This window comes from Tenrec ecaudatus, unplaced genomic scaffold (genome assembly GCF_050624435.1).
Source record: "Tenrec ecaudatus isolate mTenEca1 unplaced genomic scaffold, mTenEca1.hap1 Scaffold_394, whole genome shotgun sequence".
NCBI lineage: Eukaryota > Metazoa > Chordata > Mammalia > Afrosoricida > Tenrecidae > Tenrec > Tenrec ecaudatus.
The window spans coordinates 119,978-143,404 of NW_027459261.1; positions in this window are offsets into that span (position 1 = coordinate 119,978).

A 23,427-nucleotide genomic window follows, 5' to 3' on the forward strand; every position below is an offset into this window, starting at 1 on the left:
CTCTACCTCAGACACACTTGTAACATGAGGACTTAAGCGGGAAATACATGGTGCCTGAGGAAGCAGAAAACAGCTGTACCAAGAGTGGTGTACTGATGGTTGGTGGACAAATAAGGTCATGTTACATCAACCCCCTTTATGCTGGGTTAAGATATCTATTATTCTGGAAATCTTGTGACAGCCCCTCTACTGTGTGTTGCATGTGCTTGGGTATATTAAGGTGTGTCTCAGGGGTGCAGAACCATGGGGGTCACTTTCTTGAAGCTGTTATTTGTTTCTGCTTTTTAGTAAATGAGACCCAGAGACTTTGAGAAAGAAAATATAACAATAGTTTGGGGGGGCAAGGATAAAGAGGGTCGGGGGAAGTAAGAGGGAGATGATGTCAAGTAGTCTAGGAGGGAAATGTATGTGTGAAGACTGATTGTGGCAGCAATTTTACAATTCTGTTTGATGTGATTGAACTATGGAATAATATGACATTTGTATTAACTCCTAAGTTAGCAAATTTTTTAAAAAGCATAGATTCAGGAATGGTTTGGGGGCTCACACTTAAAAAGAATTATGGCCCTGCTCAGTACTCACCTTCATGAAATGATCACTGAAGATAAAGGTACTACAGCGAAGTGTCGCAAAAAAGTAGATAGTAGCACTCCCTCAATGTATGAATACTTTCTTTTATTAAATTGGCACTCTGTGATGCTCACCCTCCCGACACAACTGCTGAAGCCAAAGCGGGTGAACAAGTAAATGTGAAGAAAGCTGATGGTGCCCGGCTATCAAAAGAGATAGTGTCTGGGGTCTTAAAGGCTTGAAGATATACAAGCGGCCATCTAGCTCAGAAGCAACAAAGCCCACATGGAAGAACACACCAGCCTGTGTGATTGCATGGTCCCGAAGGGAACAGATATCAAAGAACAAAAAATCAAATCATATGCTGCACACCTCCATGATACAATCACCGAAGACAAACAGGTGCATAAGCAAATGTGGCGAAGAAAGCTGGTGGTGCCCGACTATCGAAAGAGATAGTGTCTGGGGTCTTAAAGGCTTGAAGGTGAACAAGCGGCCATCTAGCTCAGAAGCAATAAAGGCCACATGGAAGAAGCACACCAGCCTGTGCAATCACGAGGTGCCAAAGGGACCAGGTATAAGGCATAATGCAATATATATATATATATATATATATATATATATATATATATATATATATATATATATATATATATATATACATATATACACACACACACACACACCATAGTGAATGAAGGGGGAAGTGCAGAGTGGAGACCCAAAGCCAATTTGTCGGCCACTGGAGATCCCCTCATAGAGGGGTTTAGGAGAGGAGATGGGTCAGTCAGGGTGCGATGTAGTACCGATGAAGAACACAGCTTTCCCCCAGATCCTGGATGCTTCCTCCCGCCACCTACCATGATCCGAATTCTACCTTGCAGGACTGGATAGGGCAGAGGTTGTACACTGGTGCATATGGGAGCTGGAGGCACAGGGAATCCAGGGTGGATGATACCTTCAGGACCAGGGGTGTGAGGGCCGATGCTGGGAGAGTGGAGGGTGAGTGGGTTGGAAAGGGGGAACTGATTACAAGGATCCACATGTGACCTCCTCCCTGGGAGATGGACGCCAGAGAAGGGGGGGGGGGCGGTAGACTCTGGATAGGGCAAGATATGACAAAATAACAATCTATAAATTATCAAGGGCTCATGAGGGAGGGAGGAGCGGGGATGGAGGGGGGAAAAAAGAGGACCTGATGCAGAGGACTTAAGTGGAGAGCAAATGCTTTGAAAATGATTAGGGCAAATAATGTATAGATGTGCTTTATACAATTGATGTATGTATATGTATGGGTTGTGATAAGAGTTGTATGAACCCCTAATAAAATGTTTTTTTAAAAAGTACTAAATCTAAAAAAAAAAAGAGTGGCTGAATTACAACACTAACTGAACCCTCTACTTAGAATGATTTCTGATGTTAACAGGAGAGCATGGATTGGGACTAAATGGGAACCTGAAAGTTACGGTGAAGAGGACTGTGCTACGCTGAGTTTTCTAGAGAAATAAATCAAACTACACTCAAATAACTTTATAGCAAAAATAAATTTACATCAGGAAGCCTAGCCCAGTTCAACTCAAGTCCATGGGTCAGATGCTAGATGAAGTCCCCTTTAGACTCACCCAGCTTCCAGCCAATGAAGCAAAGGCAAAGCAGGAATCGGGAAAATCACAGGCCAGTAGGGGCAAGAGCATCTGGATGTAAGGTCAGCAGGAAGAGGGCAGGGCACTGCAGCTCCTATGATCAGCAGGCTGGCTCGGCCATGAATCCTAGAGATGCAGAATCAAGGTAAGCAGGATGGAGGGAGAGGGAAGGAAAGTTGTCCATGGCATCTCTCTAAATTGGGCACCTCCTCCAAGGAGAGGGCCTTATTGAGATTGAACTCTACCCATACTTCCACACAGATGCATCAAACTGATATAAAATCGAACCATCATAGGGACACATGGAAAGATTATTCTCAGAAATATCAGAACATGGATCCTTGACATGCCATTGAGTTACTTCAGCCAACAACACTACCACTCACATCTGAAGAGTTTAATCCGTCATTAGTAAAGCCATTGTCCCCTCCACCTGCACTTGAGCTTAGCCCAACTTTCCCTGCTGATAGGGAACCTCGAGTTGTATCTGGAGCATTCCCTGCAGCAGATGCCTTGCAAGATAATGCTGACACTTGCTGGGAAACACCTTCGACACTCATGCCTGCTTCGACACTGCCTCTAAACTTGTCTCAGTAATCCCAAAGGTGACCTCCAAATATTGATCCAGAAAGAGCTGTGCTATCCTCTTAAAGGACTGCTAGCATTTTCTAGTATGTACAGGCAGAGACCCGAGGAATGTGTGCGGGAGTGAGATGATGATGCAAGGAGCGAATGGTTGCATCACTCTGAATGTGTTGACGTGGACCAACTAAGCACTGATCCTTCAGTCAGTGTTTCAGCACCAGACGTTAGGACAGAATCTAATAGTTTATCTGTTTGGTTTACTGAAGCAAAGCTTCTGCAGTGGCTTAGAGCAAGTTAAGTTGAAGTACCAGACCTAGCTTGGTATACTTTAGAGCATTAAGGGAATGGGCGTGTTTCAGGGCAGACCCATAGACTCACAAATGGAATGCACTGAGGACACACCTTTTCTCTCAGTGGGAAACAAATTTCTGAAGGGATCTTAAGTATCTCTAAAGACTGCTGTGATTGATATTTTATTTTGAGCCAGTTTTGACAGTGGAAAATACCCTAATTAAGACGTTTGCACATAACATGGCTGATTGGGTCCCATGGTAGTAGGCGGTAAGCAGTAGCATTTAACAGAGACAAGGTGGGTGTGGTTGCCAAATGGTTAGCAGAGTCAAAGTAGTAACAGAATAGCCTGATTTGTATGGCATTGGATACCTAAGCAGAGTGTCCCTAGGAGTGAAATAAATGAGAAACCTACCAAATCTATCATTGATCTGTACAAGTTGAAAAATTCTAGGCCAGTTGAATAGCAGTCTAATTCAAATAGCCAGATATAGAGTCGCAAATGCTCGATCAATTCCCAAAAATTGAGCCAGTTCACAAACCCTTCATTTACGGGGAAGCCAGGTCCCTTTGAGGAAGGCACCCACTACACTAATAAAAAAAATGCATAGTTAGCCTTTCTCCCAGGCCTGCCCAGTGGAAACTGCGCCTTTTATAAGTGACAATTCATTGGAGAAAGGAAATAATCAGACGTTGGGGATGGTTACTGGACATTGGCTCCAAACTGACATTAATCTAAGTGACCCTAAATTTTAAGGTCCCACAATCAGACTAGGAGCATATAAAGGTCAAGTTATAATGGAGTCTTAGCTCAGGTTGATCTCACAGGGGATCCAGTATGAGCCCAAACCTATCCTATAGTAATTTCCCTGTTCTAGAACACATAAATGGAATAGACAGACTCACTGACTGCCAGTACCCCATATGGCTACCTGACTCTAGAACATGGACTACTATGGCAGGGGCAGGAGTGGAAGCTAGTAAAGCTACCTCTACTTAGGAAAATGGTAAAGCCAACGCAATTATGTTTTCCTGGAGGGATTGCAAAGATCAGGGTGCAAAGATTGCACCATCAAGGAATTGAAGAATATAGGGCTGGAGACCATTACTTCCGAACTGAGCTGTTGTCTATGGGGGGGACTAGCAAACTCTAGACCTATGTGGTTTGTAAGGGTCCAGGTATAAGCTGTGCTTACACACACACAAGCACCAGCAGCGGTTAAGCCAGTTTTTAGTGTGGGGTTTTTTAATCACTTTATTAGGGGCTCTTACATCTCTTTTATAACAATCCATACATCAGTGGAGTCAAGCATATTTGTACATATGTTGCCATCATCATTTTCAAAACATTTTCTTTCTACTTGAGCCCTTGATATCAGCTCCTTTTTTCCCTCCCTCACCCACCCTCCCACCCTCAAGACCCTTGATAAATTATTATCGTTTTCCTATCTTACACCATCTTCTGTCTCCCTTCACCCACATTGCTGTTGTTTGTCCCCCTCAGGGTGTGGGGGTTATGTCTACATCATCATTGTAATCAATTCTCTGTTTCTCCCCCTTCTCCCCCTACATTCCCCCTAAGTGGCCTACGCTGATAGTATTGCTACTCCCATTACTGTTCCTGATGTGTTTATCTGTCCTGGATCCCGTGTGACAAGAGCTCTTATCTGTACCATCTGGTCTAGCTAGATTTGTAAGCTAGAACTGGGATTTGTAAAGTAGAAGTGGGGTCATGATAGGTGGGTGGGGTGGGGTGCGGGAAGCACTAAAGAACTAAAGAAATGTGTGTCTCGTTGGTGCTGTACTGCACTCTGGCTGACTTGTCCCTCCTGTGAGGGATGTCCAATTGTCTACAGATGGGCTTTGAGTCTCCATCCGACTCCCTTCATTCACATCATATGATGGTTTGGGGTCTCCTGATGTCTGATACTGTTAGATTCCTCAGGTGGAAATACCTGGGTCATTGGCTTCCCATGAGAATGAATTCACACCGAACCCTGGTTTGTGATCCAAGTGAATTTTTATAAAGGATAGAAGTGTAAAGGTGAAACTGAGGTACAGGGAGGAAGACAGACATACTGACAGGACAAGGAAAGCAGAAACAGAAATAGCTTTATTAGGTGGGGCAGTAGGGCGGCTCCTGCGGCTCCCTGCCGAGGTTTCGTGACCTAGGCGGACAGGTCAGGGAAGTCCCATTCAGCAGCTGGGGGCGAGGGTTTTTACAGGGGTAGTGAGGAATGTATGGCAATTAGCATATGGGGTCTGGAGACCTGGAGAATTGCTTGTCATCTCCTTGCAATTCTGACTTTTCAGGGCCCTCCACTGGGAGGCGTGGTTGACAGTACTGGTTGACTCCATTGACTCAATTAAGCTCACCTGGCCTAGATTGAGGTCCTCCCAAGAGTACTGGCTTCGTCTCAACTGCCTGAATTTATTCATGCCATCCAGCCTGGAGCAGCTTCCCACAGTCTGTAAGGGTGGAGGGAGGCCTTGGCAGGTAGAGGTAGAGGTTTCTGCCTCTAGCTCCCTAACTCTTTCTGATCCCATCTACACCTTGTGATCACACAGGCTGGGCAACAATTTTATTAAAGCATAGATAGAATCATTTCCAAAGAAAGTATGTGAGTCCTTCTGGCATGGTGAAAAGGATACCTTAAGCATAGATAAAATATGCTTTGCTCCCGGAATGTAGTGGGGGCCCCTTTCACAAATTAAGAAGGGTCATTCATTGTCTAGGGGAAGACTCCTAGTTTCTAAAAGACAGTTTTAAAGGGGAGGAGTTTGCCACTCCACAGATGTACAATTAGCTTTCTAATTAGTTATTTAGACCACCCTTGAGGCTCTTTAAATTGCAATCTCAGCTTTTGTCTCTGGATCAGTGTGCTGTCAGATTTATCTCCAGCAGCACTGCTGTGTGAGGACATTCATTAGGGCCTAGCTTCAAGGTTGACCTGCTTACTAACCTGTTCTCACAAGGTCTTCTGTTAATTCCCATATTGCAGGCAGAAAATGCCTCTTCTGTCCCTGTCAATTTGGTCAGTGCAAAAAACAGATGGATCTTTGAGAATGGCAGGGGGTGCCTGGAAACTTATCCAGGTGGTGACTCCAATTGCAGCTGCTGTCCCAGAAATGGTTTTATTGCTTGAGTAGATTAATATCTCTTGTAGTATCTGATAGCAGCTACTAATTGGGCAAATGTGTTTTTCTCAATTCCAGTTTTAAAGGAGCAGCACAAGCAGTTTGCTTTAGCTGTTGTGGCAGTTAGATGTTATGTCAACGTGACCCTGTGGGAAACTGTAGCACTAGTCCCACCTATCAAACAGGTTACAGCCTGATGACTCCTCCTAGGGGATATGAACTTTCAAATAAGAAAGACAATGAGAGCAGCAAGAGGAGATAAGCAGCACCTGAGAGGGGATTGAGGGGCAGCTGGGAGGAGGAGGATGACCAAGCAGCACACACTGCAGAGAACAGCGCAAAAGAGTTACTGAAAGGGATAGCACTTCCAGACCACAGGATTGTCACCATAAAGATATGTAGACACAAATAGACTACAACGAGAGAGCAGAAACACCAGCCAATTAGAACCGCTTAGGGCATCTCCCCTCGGCCGCCTGAGGGGAGATTCCTGGGTCTTTGAATTGGGAAGCTAGCTGAGGGGGTGGGGGGTACGTGCCAGTGGGGTGTGATAGAGCAAAAGGATCATAATTCGAAGTGACCAGACTGGGACCAGGGAAAATAAAAATATAAATTTCTTTGGCTTCCTGCCAAGACCAGAAGACTGCCAGTGGAGATCCCCCATCTAGGACTCACTCCTAGTAGTGGGTACTTCACAGCTTACTGAGCCTCACAGGGCTGAGAACAGGGCAGCTGAAAGCAGGTGTTAAGTGATTAACACCAAGAGCTCCAGCCCCCTCCTGAGGTACCACTCAGCACAACCCCTGATCAGAAGACACCCCAAAGGCCTGGTACCTTAAATAATTGGGCCACTCTGAGGATTTATTTTCTAATTACTTGTTACACATACCTGGATTGCATACACCTGACTCATTGACTAAGTATTTGCATCACAAAACAAGAAGCTGGAGCAGGTTTGGCAGGCAGAACAGGTTTTACAAGCCCAGGCAGGGAATTTATATAAGGGAGCTTATATATATCATTTGTATATATTTGTATGATATATTACTTTACGTTTTTTCCTTCCGATCTCATTGGTTTATTTCCTAGACCCCTAACACCCCATCTACCTACTAGTTCGCACCCACAACAGAGACTAAGCTCTGTGTGAAGCTTAGTGTCCCGGACAAACATACATTAACAGCTCTCCTGCATCTTATGCTAGTATGATTTTTCCTATTACTATTATTAAAACTGTCATCTCTTACCCCTTTTCTTTCATTTTCCTTTCTTTAGTCTAAATATCCAAAGTTTTACTTCATAACATCATTAACCTGTCTTTTAGTTTCACTGTACTGATCATCAAAATTTTTCTTACATTTTCAGACTCATAAAACCAAAGACTAATACTACTATCACAATATTTAAAATTGTTTTTGCTCTCAAATACTAGTACCCATTGATCCATCGTTGCAAATGAGGCATTTCAGGGCCAAATACCCCTTCCTTTAACCTACTATATAACACTACCTGATCCTCCACCCTCTTTTTTAACCTACTGCTTCCTTCACTCTCCCAACACTCATAACATTTCCTCCCCAAATTTCATATGACTCCCTTAACACATAAATTAGCAACCTCCCTCAGACACTTAATACAAACTATCCATTAGCCCTCTACTGCACCACCTAATAGAGTTAACCAGTTCCAAATAACATCGCCTACATAACACTCCCAATAGACTCCAAGATGACAAGGAAACAACAGAAGATATCAGTCACACACACACACACACACACAAAACAAGAGAAACATAAACAAATAACCAAATAGCAATCAGACTTAAATGTAATACCTGAAACTGTACAAGTTATGGATTTCCCAGAAAAAGAATGTAAAGAATGATGTTTGTGCTCATGCAACAGCTGAAAGAAGTCTGAAAGGAAAAATAAAACAATAGAAAAGCTATAACGTCATTAGAGAAACAAACAGAAACACAAAAATCAAACACTATAATAGCAGAATTACAAAGCAGGGGTGTCAAACTCAATTAAAAAGCGGGCCATTTGGTGCAACAGGCAAGATTCACATGGGCCACATCACATTTACAAATTTTGTTCAATTTCTATTTAGAAGTGAGGATTCAGGAATATGGATAGGATAATTGAAATACTATAATAGCTTTTATTTAAATATTTATTTTATTTAATGTATTTATAAAACTAAAATTATTGTTTTACCCTTAACTTGACAGTGCTTTCCTTCTACTAGTTTTCACTACGTCTTATGTTGTGACCGGAAAATATAACAAGGTAACTAATAAAAAACACCAAGATTTGGGCAGCTGACAAACGTGATGCACAATTGTAATGGCTTCTCTCTAAAAATGGTCACTAGCACTGCTGCTAGGTATGATCATAACAGCACAACCCAGAGTGCTATTTTTCACCTTTTCACTATTGGGATCTCTTTACATTATGTGACACTGAGAGTGGCAGACAGATCGCTTCCAATCATCACTGGAACTAGGTCAGTGCATTTATACACATCCACAGGCCCCCCAGAAAGCACTGGGCCACATGTATACTCATCTTCAGATAAAGGGTTAACGAGGGAATTGTGTGTACGGTATTGCCTCGATCTCCCCTAAGTGCTATTTTCTTCATAACAATTTTTTTCTATTTTCATTTTATTTCAGAGCATCGCAGGCCACAAAAAAGCTCCTCAGGGGCTACATGCGGCCGACAGGGTCAGTTTGACACCCCTGCTATAAAGGAAAAGCGGGAGGCTGTAAAAAAAATAGAGATACAGAATTGAAGAGATAGAAACCCAAATTAGTGAACTGAAAGACAAATCTATAGATTCCAATCTAAAGGAAGGACAAATAACCAAAAAATGCAAAAGAGACTGAGAAAAGCTTGATAATAATGTGGGACACCATTAAGAGGAACAACCTGCATCTTGTAGGAATTCCAGAAGAGGAAGAAACAAACAAAGTTACATCCACACAGAGAATAGTCCAAGAGCGCCAGCCAAAGAACTTTGCTCAATGTCTAAAAGAGAAAAAGATGATTGTTTAGGAAGCCAAAAGAACCCCAGCCAGGAGATATTCTAAAAGGCAAACTCCACGGCATATTGTAGTCAAGATGTCGAACCTCAGAACGGAAACAACAAACAATCTAAAAGCACCTAGAGAAAAAGATCAATTACACACAAAGGTTCAGCAACTAATATGGTGGTATAATACAATTATTTCAAGACAAGAAAAGGCCAAAGCAAGACCACCATTACAAAAAATACTCAATGAAGTACTGTGGCCAAAAAAACCAACAGCAACAACACACAAACCTGAAACCAACATTCAAGACAATTCCGCACAAAAAACAGCACACACAGAACAACACCCAGAGCAAGGGAACGACACAGGAAGAACAAAGAAACTGAACACAATACACATCCAAACACACAACACACGCATATATAAACCAAAATGGTGGAAACAAATACACATACATGTCAATAATTTCACTGAATGTTAATGTACTAAATACACCAGTACAGAGACAGAGAGAAGCTGAATGGATAAGAAAGCAAGCCCCATCAATATGCTGCCTACAAGAAAAACACCTCACAAACAGAGACTTGAAGACATTAAAAATCAGAGGTGGAACAAAAGCATACCCAGCAAACAGCAACAAAACTCAGCAGGGGTAACAATATTAATCTCCAAGAAGATAAACTTCAAGGCAAACAACATAACGAGAAAAGATTGAATACTACATAATGATAAAGGGAAAAATAGCTCAGAAAACCATAACTTTAATAGTCATCTATGCACTCAATGAAACACCTTTGAAATACATCAGATCCTCAAAGAATTGAAAAAGGACCAAGACACATCGACAGTAAGAACAGAAGATTTCAATACACCACTCTCAAAGAAAAAAAAAATGTCACGAAAAAAGGCAATGAAGACCAAAAAAAGTTTAATAACACAATCAATAAAAACTATCTTGGATGTATGAGCCCCTAATAAAATGTTTTCTAAAAAAACTATCTTGGAGGGAAGATGGTGACTGAGTAACACATACCAGAGGGACTCCACAGAAATCAACCCAGGAGAGCTAGTAAGAGGGAAATTCAACACTGCTGGGTCGCAGGAGGCGCATCATAAAGATAAGTAGGCACAGATCCACAAGGTTTGAAGGGACTGGGGGGCCCTCAAAGTTTAGTATTAAGGTAGTAGATAGACATTGGGCCTCCATTCAAGTACTGCCTCAATGCAACACTGTGTTCTATTAAACTGGCATTCCATGATGCTCACCTTCCCAACACAATCGATGAAGACAAATGAGTGCATAAGCAAATGTGGTGAAGAAAACTGATGGTGGCAAAAGATATAGTGTCTAAGGTCTTAAAGACTCAAGGTAAACAAGCGACCATCTAGCTGAGGAGCAACAAAGCCCACATGGAAGAAGCACACCAGCCTGTGGGATTATGAGGTGTCAAAGGGATGAGGTAGGAGCCATCAAAGAACAAAAAATATTATCATTGTGAACGAGGGGGGTGCAGATTAGGGAACCAAGAGAGACTCATCTGTAGACAACTGGACATCCCCTTACAGAAGAGTTGGGGGGTGGGGCGAGACAGCCAATCAGGATGCATTGTAGCAACAATGAAACTTACAACTTTCTTCTAGTTCTTTAATGCTTCCTTCCCCACCACTATCATGATCCCAATTCTAATTTACAAATCTGGCTAGATGAGAGGATGTACACTGGTACAGATAGGAACTGGAAAAACAGGGAATCCAGGACAGATGATCCCTTCAGGACCAGTGGTGAGAGTGGGGATACCAGGAGGGTGGAAGGAGGGGGGGGAGGGGAAACCGATTACAAGGATGTACATATAACCTCCTCCCTGGGGAATGGACAACAGAAAAGTTGGTGGAGGGCGATGTTGGACAGTGCAAGATATTACAAAATAATACATTGCCAAGGGTTAATGAGAGAGAGGGCAGCGACGGGTGGGGGGGGAATGAGGAGCTGATGCCAAGGGCTTAAGTGGAGAGCAAATGTTTTGAGAATGATGTGGGCAACGAATGTACAAATGTGCTTGACACAATTGATGTGCTATGGATTGTGATAAGAGTTGTATGAGCCCCCAATAAAATGATTTAAAAAAATAAAGATTTATTTGAACATAAAAAATAGATATAACTGATGGCATATATTCAATCTTGTTTTGTTAGGTGCCACCCAGTCAGTTCAGACTCGGTGACCCTATCGACAACATAAGGAAACAGTGCTTGTTTCTTGTGTCATCCTTACACACGTTTTCTCTTTGAGCCTATGATTTCAATCATGTCAATCCATCTTTTTTGCTGTGCCTTTTCTGTAACAAGCATTCTTTCAGGGACTGGTCTCTACTGAAAACCTGTCCAATGTCCAACATCTTGCCATCCTTGTATCTAAGGAGCATTCCGGCTGTACTTCTTCCAAAACAGATTTGTTGTTGTTTTTTGGCAGTCCAATTACTTCCAATATTTTTCACAAGCACCATAATTCAAATACATCGATTCTACATTGATCTTCCTTAATCAATGTCCAATTTTTACATGTGAATGAGATGATTAAAAATGCCATGGCCCCCAAAAGACTGGACTGGAAAACGCTCCTAAGGGCCAGCAAACGATCCCTGAACTAACTACAAGCTTTTCTCTTGTGAACTGTTTTGTTCTGTTCTTTGTCAGTGGTTTGTTTTTGTTTTGTTGCCTGGTTGTATACTGTTGCTTTGTTTTCCTCTGTCTTGTTTTCGTGCATGTTAGTGTCTCCACAGGTCTGTCTGAATAGGACAGGCTGGATGAACTATCTGGAGGAAAAACAACGGGACCGACAGTGCCGGGGGGACTTGGGGTGGGGGGGGTAGAGGGGTATAAGGAAGTGGTGTTAACAAACCCAGGGACAAGGGAAAAACATGGGACCCCAAATGGTAGAGAAGGGGGAGTGGCAGGCCTGGTGGGAAATGATCAAGGGTAAGGTTGCTTAGAGAAGAGGTATACTCTAGCCCAGGTGGCGACGAAGCATGGTAGTAGGGCAGGAGGAAAGTCAAGGGAGATGGAGGAAAGAGCTAGGAGTCAAAATGCATTCATGGAGGTCTAGATAAATACATGTACATGCAAATATATATAGGAGGATGTGGAAATAGATCTATGTGTCTATATTTATAAGTCAAGTATTAAGGTGGCGGAAGGACCTTGGGCCTCTACTCAAACACTCCCTCAATGCATGAATACCTTCTTTTATTAAATTGGAACTTTATGATGCTCACTCTCCCGACACAATGGCTGGAGCCAAAGTGGGTGAACAAGTAAATGTGGTGAAGAAAGCGGATGGTGCCCGGCTATCAAAAGAGATAGTGACTGGGGTCTTAAAGGCTTGAAGATAAACAAGCAGCCATCTAGCTCAGAAGCAACAAAGTCCACATGGAAGAACACACCAGCCTGTGTGATCGAGTGGTCCCAAAGGGATCAGTTACCAGGCATCAAAGAACAAAAAATCATATCATTGACTGCACACCTCCATGATAGGATCGCTGAAGACAAATGGGTGCATAAGCAAATGTGGTGAAGAAAGCTGATGGTGCCCGGCTATCAAAAGAGATAGTGTCTGGGGTCTTAAAGGCTTGAAGGTGAACAAGCGGCCATCTAGCTCAGAAGCAAATAAGCCCACATGGAAGAAGCACATCGGCCAGTGCGATCCCGAGGTGCCCAAGGGACCAGGTAAAAGGCATCATGCAAAAAAAAAAGATATATGTGTGTGTATGTATGTGTATATATGTGTATATGTATATATGTATGTATATATGTATATATATATCATAATAAATGAAGGGGGAAGTGCAGAGTGGAGACCCAAGGCCCAAGTGTCGACCAATGGAGATCCCCTCATAGAGGGGTTTAGGAGAGGAGATGGGTTGATTAGGGTGTGAGGTAGTATCGATGAAGAACACAGCTTTCCCCCAGATCCTGGATGCTTCCTCACCCCAACTACCATGATCCGAATTCTGCCTTGCAGGGCTGGATAGGACAGAGGCTGTACACGGGTACATATGAGGGTTGGAGGTACAGGGAATCCAAGGTGGATGATACCTTCAGGACCAAGGGTGTGAGGGACGATGCTGGGAGAGTGGAGGGTGAGTGGGTTGGAAAGGGGGAACTGATTACAAGGATCCACATGTGACCTCTTCCCTGGGAGAGGGACAGCAGAGAACGGGGGAATGGAGACTCCGGATAGGGCAAGATATGACAAAATAACGAGGTATAAATTACCAAGGGCATACAAGGGAGGGGGAATGGGGAGGGAGGGGGGTGGAAAAAAGAGGACCTGATGCAAGGGGCTTAAGTGGAGAGCAAATGCCTTGAGAATGATTGGGGCCGGGAATGTATGGATGTGCTTTATACAATTGATGTATGTATATGTATGGATTGTGGTAAGAGTTGCTTGAGTCCCTAATAAAATGTAAAAGAAGAAAAGAGAAAAAAATGATTAGGGCAAAGACTGTACAGATGTGCTTTATACAATTGATGTATGTATATGTATGAACTGTGAAAAGAATTGTATCAGCCCCAATAAATTGTTAAAATAAAAAAAATTTTTTTAAAAAAAGATGTAAGTGTGTGTATGTATGTGTATATATGTGTATATGTATGTGTATATATGTATATATATACCATATTAAATGAAGGGGGAAATGCAGAGTGGAGACCCAAGGCCCAAGTTTCGGCCAATGGAGATCCCCTCATAGAGGCGTTTAGGCGAGGAGATGGGTTAATTAGGGTGTGAGGTAGTACCGATGAAGAACACAGCTTTCCCCCAGATCCTAGATGCTTCCTCACCCCAACTACCATGATCCGAATTCTACCTTGCAGGCCTGGATAGGACAGAGGCTGTACACTGGTACATATGAGGGCTGGAGGCACAGGGAATCCAGGGTGGATGATACCTTCAGGACCAAGGGTGTGAGGGACGATGCTGGGAGAGTGGAGGGTGAGTGGGTTGGAAAGGGGGAACTGATTACAAGGATCCACATGTGACCTCTTCCCTGGGAGAGGGACAGCAGACAAGGGGGGAAGGGAGACTCCTGACAGGGCAAGATATGACAACATAACGATGTATAAATTACCAAGGGCACATGAGGGAGGGGAGAAAGGGGAGGGAGTGGGGAAAAAACAAGAGGACCTGATGCAAGGGACTTAAGTGGAGAGCAAATGCCTTGAGAATGATTGGGGCAGGGAATGTATGGATGTGCTTTATACAATTGATGTATGTATATGTATGGATGGTGATAAGAGTTGTATGAGTCCCTAATAAAATGTAAAAAAAGAAAAAAAATGCCACGGCATGGTCAGGCGCAACTTGGTACTCAAAATATTCAGTTACCCAAATACATGTCTTCTGATTTCTTTGACTGCTGCATCCATGAGCATTGATTGTGGATCCAATCAAGACAAAATCCTTGACAACTTCAACCTTTTCTCCATTTATCATGCTGTTACCTACTGGTCCAGTTGTATTTTGGTTTACCTTATAGAGTAGTAACCCATACTGAAGGCTGCAATCCTTGACCTTCATCAGCAAGTGCTTCCATTTCTCTTCATTTTCAGCAAGCAAGGTTGTGTCATCCGCATATTGCAGTTTGTTAATATGCCTTCCTCCAATTCTGGTGTCACATTCTTTATATAATTGAGCTAATCATACAGATTGAGTAAGTATGGTAAGACAGTATAAACCTAACACCTTTCATGATTTTAAACTATGCAGTATTCCCATGTTTGATAAATTACAGAATGGAGACATAGGTACATAGGTAGAAATTTTCAATTTCTGTATCACTAGCTTGAATGGTTGGTATGTAAATTTGAATAATCACAATTGTTTGGATTTCCATATATGAGGATAGATTTTGCATCGCAGACAGCATTATACTCTAGATCTTGAAATGTCCTTTTTGACAATGCATGAAACACTATTCCTCTTGAATCTATCATTCTCAGCAAGCTACATTTAGATTCAGAATGGCCAATGCTAGTCCATTTTGGTTCACTAACACCACGAATATCTATTTCTGACTTCCATTTCATTTTTTACAACTCTCAATTTTCCTAAATCCCTACATTCTAAGTTCCATTACTGTATATACTCAAGTATATGACCTGAATATCTGCCGAAGCACCTAATTTTACCACAAAAATTACATTAAAATGTGCTGAAAAACGTGGCTTACCCACATGGAAGAAGCACACCGACCAGTGCGATCACGAGGTGCCAAGGGACCAGGTATAAGGCATCATGCAAAAAAAAACAAACAACGATATAAGTGTGTGTATGTATGTGTATATATGTGTATATGTATATATATACCATATTATATGAAGGGGGAAGTGCAGAGTGGAGACCCAAGGCCCAAGTGTCGGCCAATGGAGATCCCCTCATAGAGGCGTTTAGGAGAGGAGATGGGTTAATTAGGGTGCGAGGTAGTACCGATGAAGAACACAGCTTTCCCCCAGATCCTGGATGCTTCCCCCCCCCCCGAACTACCATGATCCAAATTCTAACTTGCAGGCCTGGATAGGACAGAGGCTGTACACTGGTACATATGAGGGCTGGAGGTACAGGGAATCCAGGGTGGATGATACCTTCAGGACCAAGGGTGTGAGGGACGATGCTGGGAGAGTGGAGGGTGAGTGGGTTGGAAAGGGGGAACTGATTACAAGGATCCACATGTGACCTCTTCCCTGGGAGAGGGACAGCAGAGAAGGGGGGAAGGGAGACTCCGGATAGGGCAAGATATGACAACATAACGATGTATAAATTACCAAGGGCACATGAGGGAGGGGAGGAAGGGGAGGGAGGGGGAAAAAAAGAGGACCTGATGCAAGGGGCTTAAGTGGAGAGCAAATGCCTTGAGAATGATTGGGGCAGGGAATGTATGGATGTGCTTTATACAATTGATGTATGTATATGTATGGATGGTGATAAGAGTTGTATGAGTCCCTAATAAAATGTAAAAAAAGAAAAGAGGAGAAAAAATGATTAGGGCAAAGACTGCACAGTTGTGCTTTATACAATTGATTTATGTATATGTATGAACTGTGATAAGAATTGTATGAGCCCCTAATAAATTGTTAAAATTAAAAACAAAAAAACAAAAAACGTGGCTTACACTCAAGCATATATGGTAATTGGTGTTTTCAGCTATCTCTTCTCCTTTTGAGTCATGTCCCATCAGTAAATGAAGGTCCTGAAGGCTTTACTCATGTAGGGTGTATTCCACCCACATCACAATAGACTCTACTTTGTGAAGGCAGTTCTCCTGGAGTCATACTGAGTGTCTTCTGGACTGAAGGCTCATCTTCTGGCACCATCTCTGACAATGTTGTTTCTACTCTTAAGGTTTTCTGTATCTGATTCACTCTGTTTGTCTCCCTGTGAGACATTCCTGTTGACAAGCCACTGGGAGCTACACTGATGGAGCCAGGGCCCTGGAGATGGAGGAGTCATATGGAGACCCATGACATCGCTCAGATGCTTCCACCACCACTGGATCCGGATTTTTCACCCACTGGCCTGTGATTTTCCTCATTCAACATCATTGCATGTGTTGCTTGAGTCTGAAGAGGAATTTATAGACTGGTATTGGACATATGGACTAATATCAGACTTATGGACTTGATCTGGACTGGGCAGGGATGTTTTCTCAATATACAGTTGCTCTTTTATATAAAGTTCTTTTTTATACACGAGTGTCTCCCTGGATCTCTCTACCTGGACTAACACACACAACCACCACAGTAAACCTGAGTCATGAATATCCCCGGGAGAAGCAGCTAGATTATGGGCCCCAAATGAAGTCTAGCTCCAGCCCAAGAATAGTCAGTTCTGAAAACATGGCCCTGCTCAATACTCACTCACATGAAAAGATCACTGAAGAGTGTCCTACGCATTGTGGTGAGAAAGCAGATGGTGCCTGGCTCTCAAGTGGAATCGTGTTTGTGGTTTTAAGGTGTGTATTCAAATAAAAAGCCATCTAAGTAAGGAGTCCACTAAGCCAACATGGAAGAAAACCAGCTCGTATGAGTCAAAGATGACAATAAACTCAAATATGATGAAAGAAGTAATATCAGACCTAAAATTATGAACACCCAATTTGTGGAAGGCTATGGAGGACAGTGGGAGCCCAAAATCCATCTGCAGAATATCAAGACAAATTAAGCCACTGGCAGATCTCTAGTTACAGGCAAAGGTCTGAAATACTTACTACCAAACAAAAATCATTGTCATCCTGATTATGCTGGATCAAACTTGGGATTTGATCAGTTGACCTTCTAGATCCATCCTGAATTTGTTCTAGGTGTAAGGATCTCTTGCTTACTCCATGATAAAAACTTCTTCCCTGGCCTTTAAAATATTGATGGTGGTGGGTTAGGAAAAAAGAAATGATGTTGGTGCTTTTTATTTGTCTTTATATATTATTGTCTTATCCATATCATTTTATTTTTTGTTATTATTTCTGTTGGATTTACCAGTTGAAGCACAGGAGTGGATAAATATAGTTAACTGATGAAAGGGTTTCTAGGAGATATAGGGGTGGGTGAGCAGGGATTGGGGAGGGTGAGGCTATTTCGGAAGTAAACAATGAAGGTGGGAGGGGGAGTGAGTACTAGGACTCAAGGTGATTACACAACTCAATTTAAAGATGATTTAACCATGGGAGTGGGGGGGTATAGAGAAAATATTCTGAAATTGTGGTAATGATTGTACAATTCTTCTTGATATGACTGAACTATTGAATTGTGTGAATGTGGATTAAAGAGAATTTCAAAACTTAAAGTACAATGCTTTCTGTAATATGAAAATATCTATATACCTACAAGGAAGCCCAATTAGTATGACTATTATTCTAATTTAAGAATAAAGAAATTGAATTCTACCAACTTCAGTCTGAACTGATCACAAATATAATCAAGATGCATTATTGATAATTGGAATGAGAGCTGGAACAAAGAGGGACAATAGTTTGAAACTATGGCTTCAGAGAAACAAAAGTTGCTGATTGCATGATAGAATTTACTGAGATGGACTTAAATGCAATACCTTTTTCAACAACATAATGTGTACTTGGATAGACAGCATACAGAATGTATAGATAGGTCTCATACTGACTACCTCCATGGGAAGAGATGACAGAGAAGCTCAGTAATAGCAGCCGAAAGGCTGACTGTGAAACAGAACATCAATTGCTCACATAAAAGTTCAGGTTGATGTTGAAAATTAAAACATGCCCACAAAAGCCCCAATATGACCTTGCATATATCCCACCTCAATTTTATAGACACATCAAGAACAGCATTAAATATTAACAACACTGATGACAACTGATATGCTGTGGGATGAAATAAATGACAAGGTTATATAATAAGAAAGCAATATGCCAATAAAAAGAAAATAAAGCAGATATCAGAAGAGACCCTAAAACTTGCAGTTGATCATAGATCAACTGTAATAAATTTAAGAAATGAAGTTCACAGAAAATCACAAAGGGCAGATTAATGAGACAAAGTATCAAATATGCAGACTTGAAGTTAGAAAACCAAAAAGGAAGAACACACTCAACATATCTCATGCTGAAGGACTGAGAAAAAAAATCCAAGCCTTGAGTTAAACATTAAGGATTCCTATGGGCAAAATATTGAACAAAGCAGGAAGTACCCAAAGATGATGGGAAGAACACTCACTGTACTGAAAAGTACATTCAGCTATTTTAAGAGGTAACTTCTGATCAAAAACCAATGGTATTGAAGGAAGAAGTCCAAGCCCTATCAAAGGCATTCGCAAAAAATAAAGTTCCTGCAATTGGTCAATGGAAATGTTTCTTCAGCGAAGTAATATACAGGCTCGTCTATGCCTAAGAAATTTGGCACAAGGTTACAAGGCCAACTGAAAATCTGTGCCTACGTCAAAGAAAGGTGACACAACAGACTGCAGAAGTTATCAAACTTCTTATATTAATATCTGTTAAATAAACTTTTGCTGAAAAAAATTCATCAATGGTTACAATCAACAGAGTGCTGCCAGAAATTCAAGTCAGATTCAGGAGAGGATGTGGAACAAAGGATTTATCATTGATTATATGAGATGGATCTTGGCTGAACAAAGATAACAACTGTTGCTACTTGCGTTGTAAAGGTAACAGGGTACATAGATCATAACTATTGATCACATTTGGAAAAATGGGAATTCCTCAACCCTTGATCATCCCTGTACAAACCAAGTGGTATTTGAGGCATTCATTGGAATAGAACAATATGGGGCTGTTTAAAAGCAGCTAATATTCATGTCAGAGCTGCTTTCTTTCGCCATATTTAATCAAAATATATGGTGAAATAATAATCTAAGAACATATGAAGACAGGCCCAGGATTGGAGAGAGTGTTTATTAACAACTTACAATATACAGATGACACCTCAACTGCTACAGGTGAGGACCTGAAACACTTGCTGATGAAGATCAAGGGTTGCAATCTTCAGTATGGAATACAACTCAATGCAAAGGAAACCAAAACCCTTATAATCAGTAGTCAACATTATGGTAAAGACTAATAGTATCTAAAATGTCATTCTGCTTGGATTGACAAGCAATGCCCATGGAAGGAGCAGTCAAGAAAACAAACAGTATTGCACTGGGCAAATTTGCTGCACAAGACCTTTTAGTGTTGAAGAGCAAGGGAGTCACTTTGAGACTGAGACCTGTCTGACCCAAGAGAGTGTGGCATTTGGGCATTAAGACCAGAGAAGAATGGATACATTTGAATCATGGTATTGATGAAGAACAGTGAGAAGACCAGGGACAGGCAGAACAAGTATTCTAGAACAAATACAGCTAGAATGATCCTTAATGGTAAAGATGACAAGATTTCATTTCACATACTTTGAACATATTGTCTCAAGATGTTGGACATCAGACTTGTTAAAATAGGGTAGTAAAAAAGATTCTCACAATGGACTGATAAAATGGTTACAAGTTCAAACCTAATTGTGAAGAGGCACAGGACGGTAGTATTTTGCTCTTTTGTACACTGGGTTGCTATGAGGAACCAACTAAATAGCACCTAAAAATGATCAGCTTAATGAGCTTTGTCTTCTCTTGATGAATGTTTCTTCTTGATTACATTTCATTGACTTACCTTCAATGCTACCTACTTCTGTAATCTTTTGGATTTTAATTTGCTGTGTTGGTATAATTTCTAATGTTTCATTAATTTTGTTATTGTAGTCGTCCCTGAATTTTCCCAAAGTTTTGTTTGCCTTGCAATATTCTCTATGTAAAATGCCCAATTATTAACTATTAGGAAGTTCCCATGACATTTCTTCCTTAGAAAGGGTTTCTAGATCTTTATTTTGGTGAATTGTTTCTTTGGGTGAAATGAAATTGAATTTTTCAGTGTACTGTAATGGTACTATTTGTACTTAATTGGTGATTATATGTTGTTAGGTGCTAAGCACCTGTCTCCTTATGGGTGTGACACAGAACGGGAATGACTATAATTCTCTGTTCACTGCGGAGTGCAGTTGAGAACAGATTTAGAAGATGTTGGCCACTATCATTAGTCAAAAAGTGGCCCCCACCTGTAGGTAGAACACCTATGGTAAATGGGTGGGGGGAGGGGGAGGGCTGGGCACCTGGGCTGCCAGCTATTGATATGGGGCAGTTGTCAGCTCATTGTTCTGATCAAACCCTGTTCACAAAACTTCATAATGTTCAACAGCAATGGGTACAAGAAGAAAATCTTCCAATGTTGATTATAGTGATGATTTCACATTAAACACAAATTTCATAATGGATGTGCTGTAATGTCAGTTGAGAATTTACTAGTCTCGTGTCTTCATATTTAGATTTTATTCAGCTTCTTGTAGTCAGCATTCAAATAATCTCTCTATCCTCTCCTCTAAAACTGAGGGTTCCTGGATTTTCATTCGTGTTTTATTTGGTCTTTCACATATTTCTTGTACAGGATCTTGGTAGTGTGTCTGTTTGGGCCAGGTCCGGACCAGGCAGCCCCTTGCACCAGCCTCTCAAGAAGACAAATGACATGCTGAACTTCAAAGCAGCTGCCTCCAGCATGTCACAAAGCTTACCCCCGGGCAGAACACAGACTCCCCCCCAGCGTGCCAGGAAGCAGGTTTGCTGAGAACAAGATGATTTATGGACAGGTCATCTCCTGCTCCGAAACTTGCAGCCGCAGTACAAAGAACCTCCCTTCCCCTTACCGGCCCATATGCCTTTAAGCTCATATAATATGTATATATCCTGCCACCCTAGCACCATGCGCGACTTACTTAACCTATTCTTGTTGGGTTGCGGAATCCATCTGGGAGTTCTTTTCCCTCAATAAAATCTTTCTCTTTCACTCATTTTTGTCTGAACCCTGCCTCTGTTCTGTAACTCTGTCTCAATCTCTCGGTGTCTATTTAATCTTGGCAGAAGTCCTTCTTGATTATCTTTTAGTTCTATTTCCACATGACTTTTTGGAAAAGCTTTACTCACTTACTTAACATTTCATCATTTCATAATTTAAAATATAGTAGAGATGACCAAAACTACAGCCCCAACAAACACTTATGGGGTTGCTGAGTTGAAAATCTTAAACAGCACCCAACATGCACAGCAACAACAATCTAATACTAAGTTTTTATTTAATTAAAGAACACTTCATCATTGTACCTGTTTACAGAATTAGTTTCGCATTCAACAATTCTTAATTTGTTTCTTTTGTGACATTAGTTGTAATCCCTTAAACATCCTTTTTGGGTTCCCATTTCACCTTCTTCCTGCCTTCTGAACTTGGCTTTTAGCAACATTTCTTCTCATATGATTGTCAGTATACTTTGTTCTCATGAGTCCTCACAAGTGTTACTATTTTACAGGTCTGTCCAGTATGGCATAAAAATGATCTCTGGGAATAGGTTCATTTTCAGGTTTGACGGATGTTTAAGGGTTATAGTCTTAGGGGGAGAGGGGATTCTCTACCTGTCTTTATCAGACCAGTGAAGCTGGTCTTTTCTCTCCTACTCTGTTCAGGATCTTCGATTTTTACTAGAGTGGTAGCCAGGAACCTTCCAGTTCTCCTCGTCTTAAGGTTAGAGAGGTTGTGGGATACAGAAAGGTTTTCCCCAGGTTGTCACAACCTTATTATGACACATGGTAAATGACTGTACACTTGGAGGTCAGCTGCTTAGCGGGTATCTTGTCACAGGTGTATCCCCAGTGTTTCCCCCTTCCTATTGTGTGTGTATTCCTAGCTCGTCCCCTTTCTGTCACGCATAAACCTATTGTACAGCCCCTTCCTGTTACGCATATGGTTACCTGTCACTAGGGGGCTTGAATGTCCTCAAAATGTATATACAGCATGATTAGAAATATGATACATTTTCTCTCTGTGTGTGGACCTGGGTGTTGAGATCATGGCCGTCCTGAAGGTGAGCAATTGTATACTTTATTTTGTCTGTTGTCTCTTTAATTTTACCCCTCAATTACACAACTGGACCCGTTTGATTGTGGGAGTTGGTACCCCTCAGGAGGTAGGAGTTCATGTGGTCCAATAGTTCTTTAACCTAATTGTTTGGGTCTTTGATTTCAACTGTTTTCCAAATGGAAAGAGACTAACAGTTGGAACTTAACTGGTCACCACGCAAGCTTATAAGACTCCCTGTAACTGCTACTCATCCAAATAAAATGCAAAACATTCGGTTTAAAGACTGTTACACCAATTGACCTAGACAGTCTCCAAACTATGGTCTTTACCCTTCCAGTCCAGTGCCTCAGAACTTGAAGGTGTTTTTGGACATGAATAAGTTTTCATAACTTTGTACCTTGTATGCTCTATCACATACGTGGACATATTGACATATTTACAGTACAAATAAGTATATCAAAATAGTCCCTGCCACACAGGTATACTCCCACAGACCACCGGTTCAACTCATATCTACCTATATATATACATACACTTATAAATTATTATTTGCTTTCACTGTTATTTCAAAATGGTGATTGGTATCTTTAAAAGGCATTTGAATCCAAAACCACAAGTAAATAGATAATGAATGATTGACTACAAGCTAAGCAACTCTAAGAATTGCTGGCAGTTCCCAAAAGCTGAG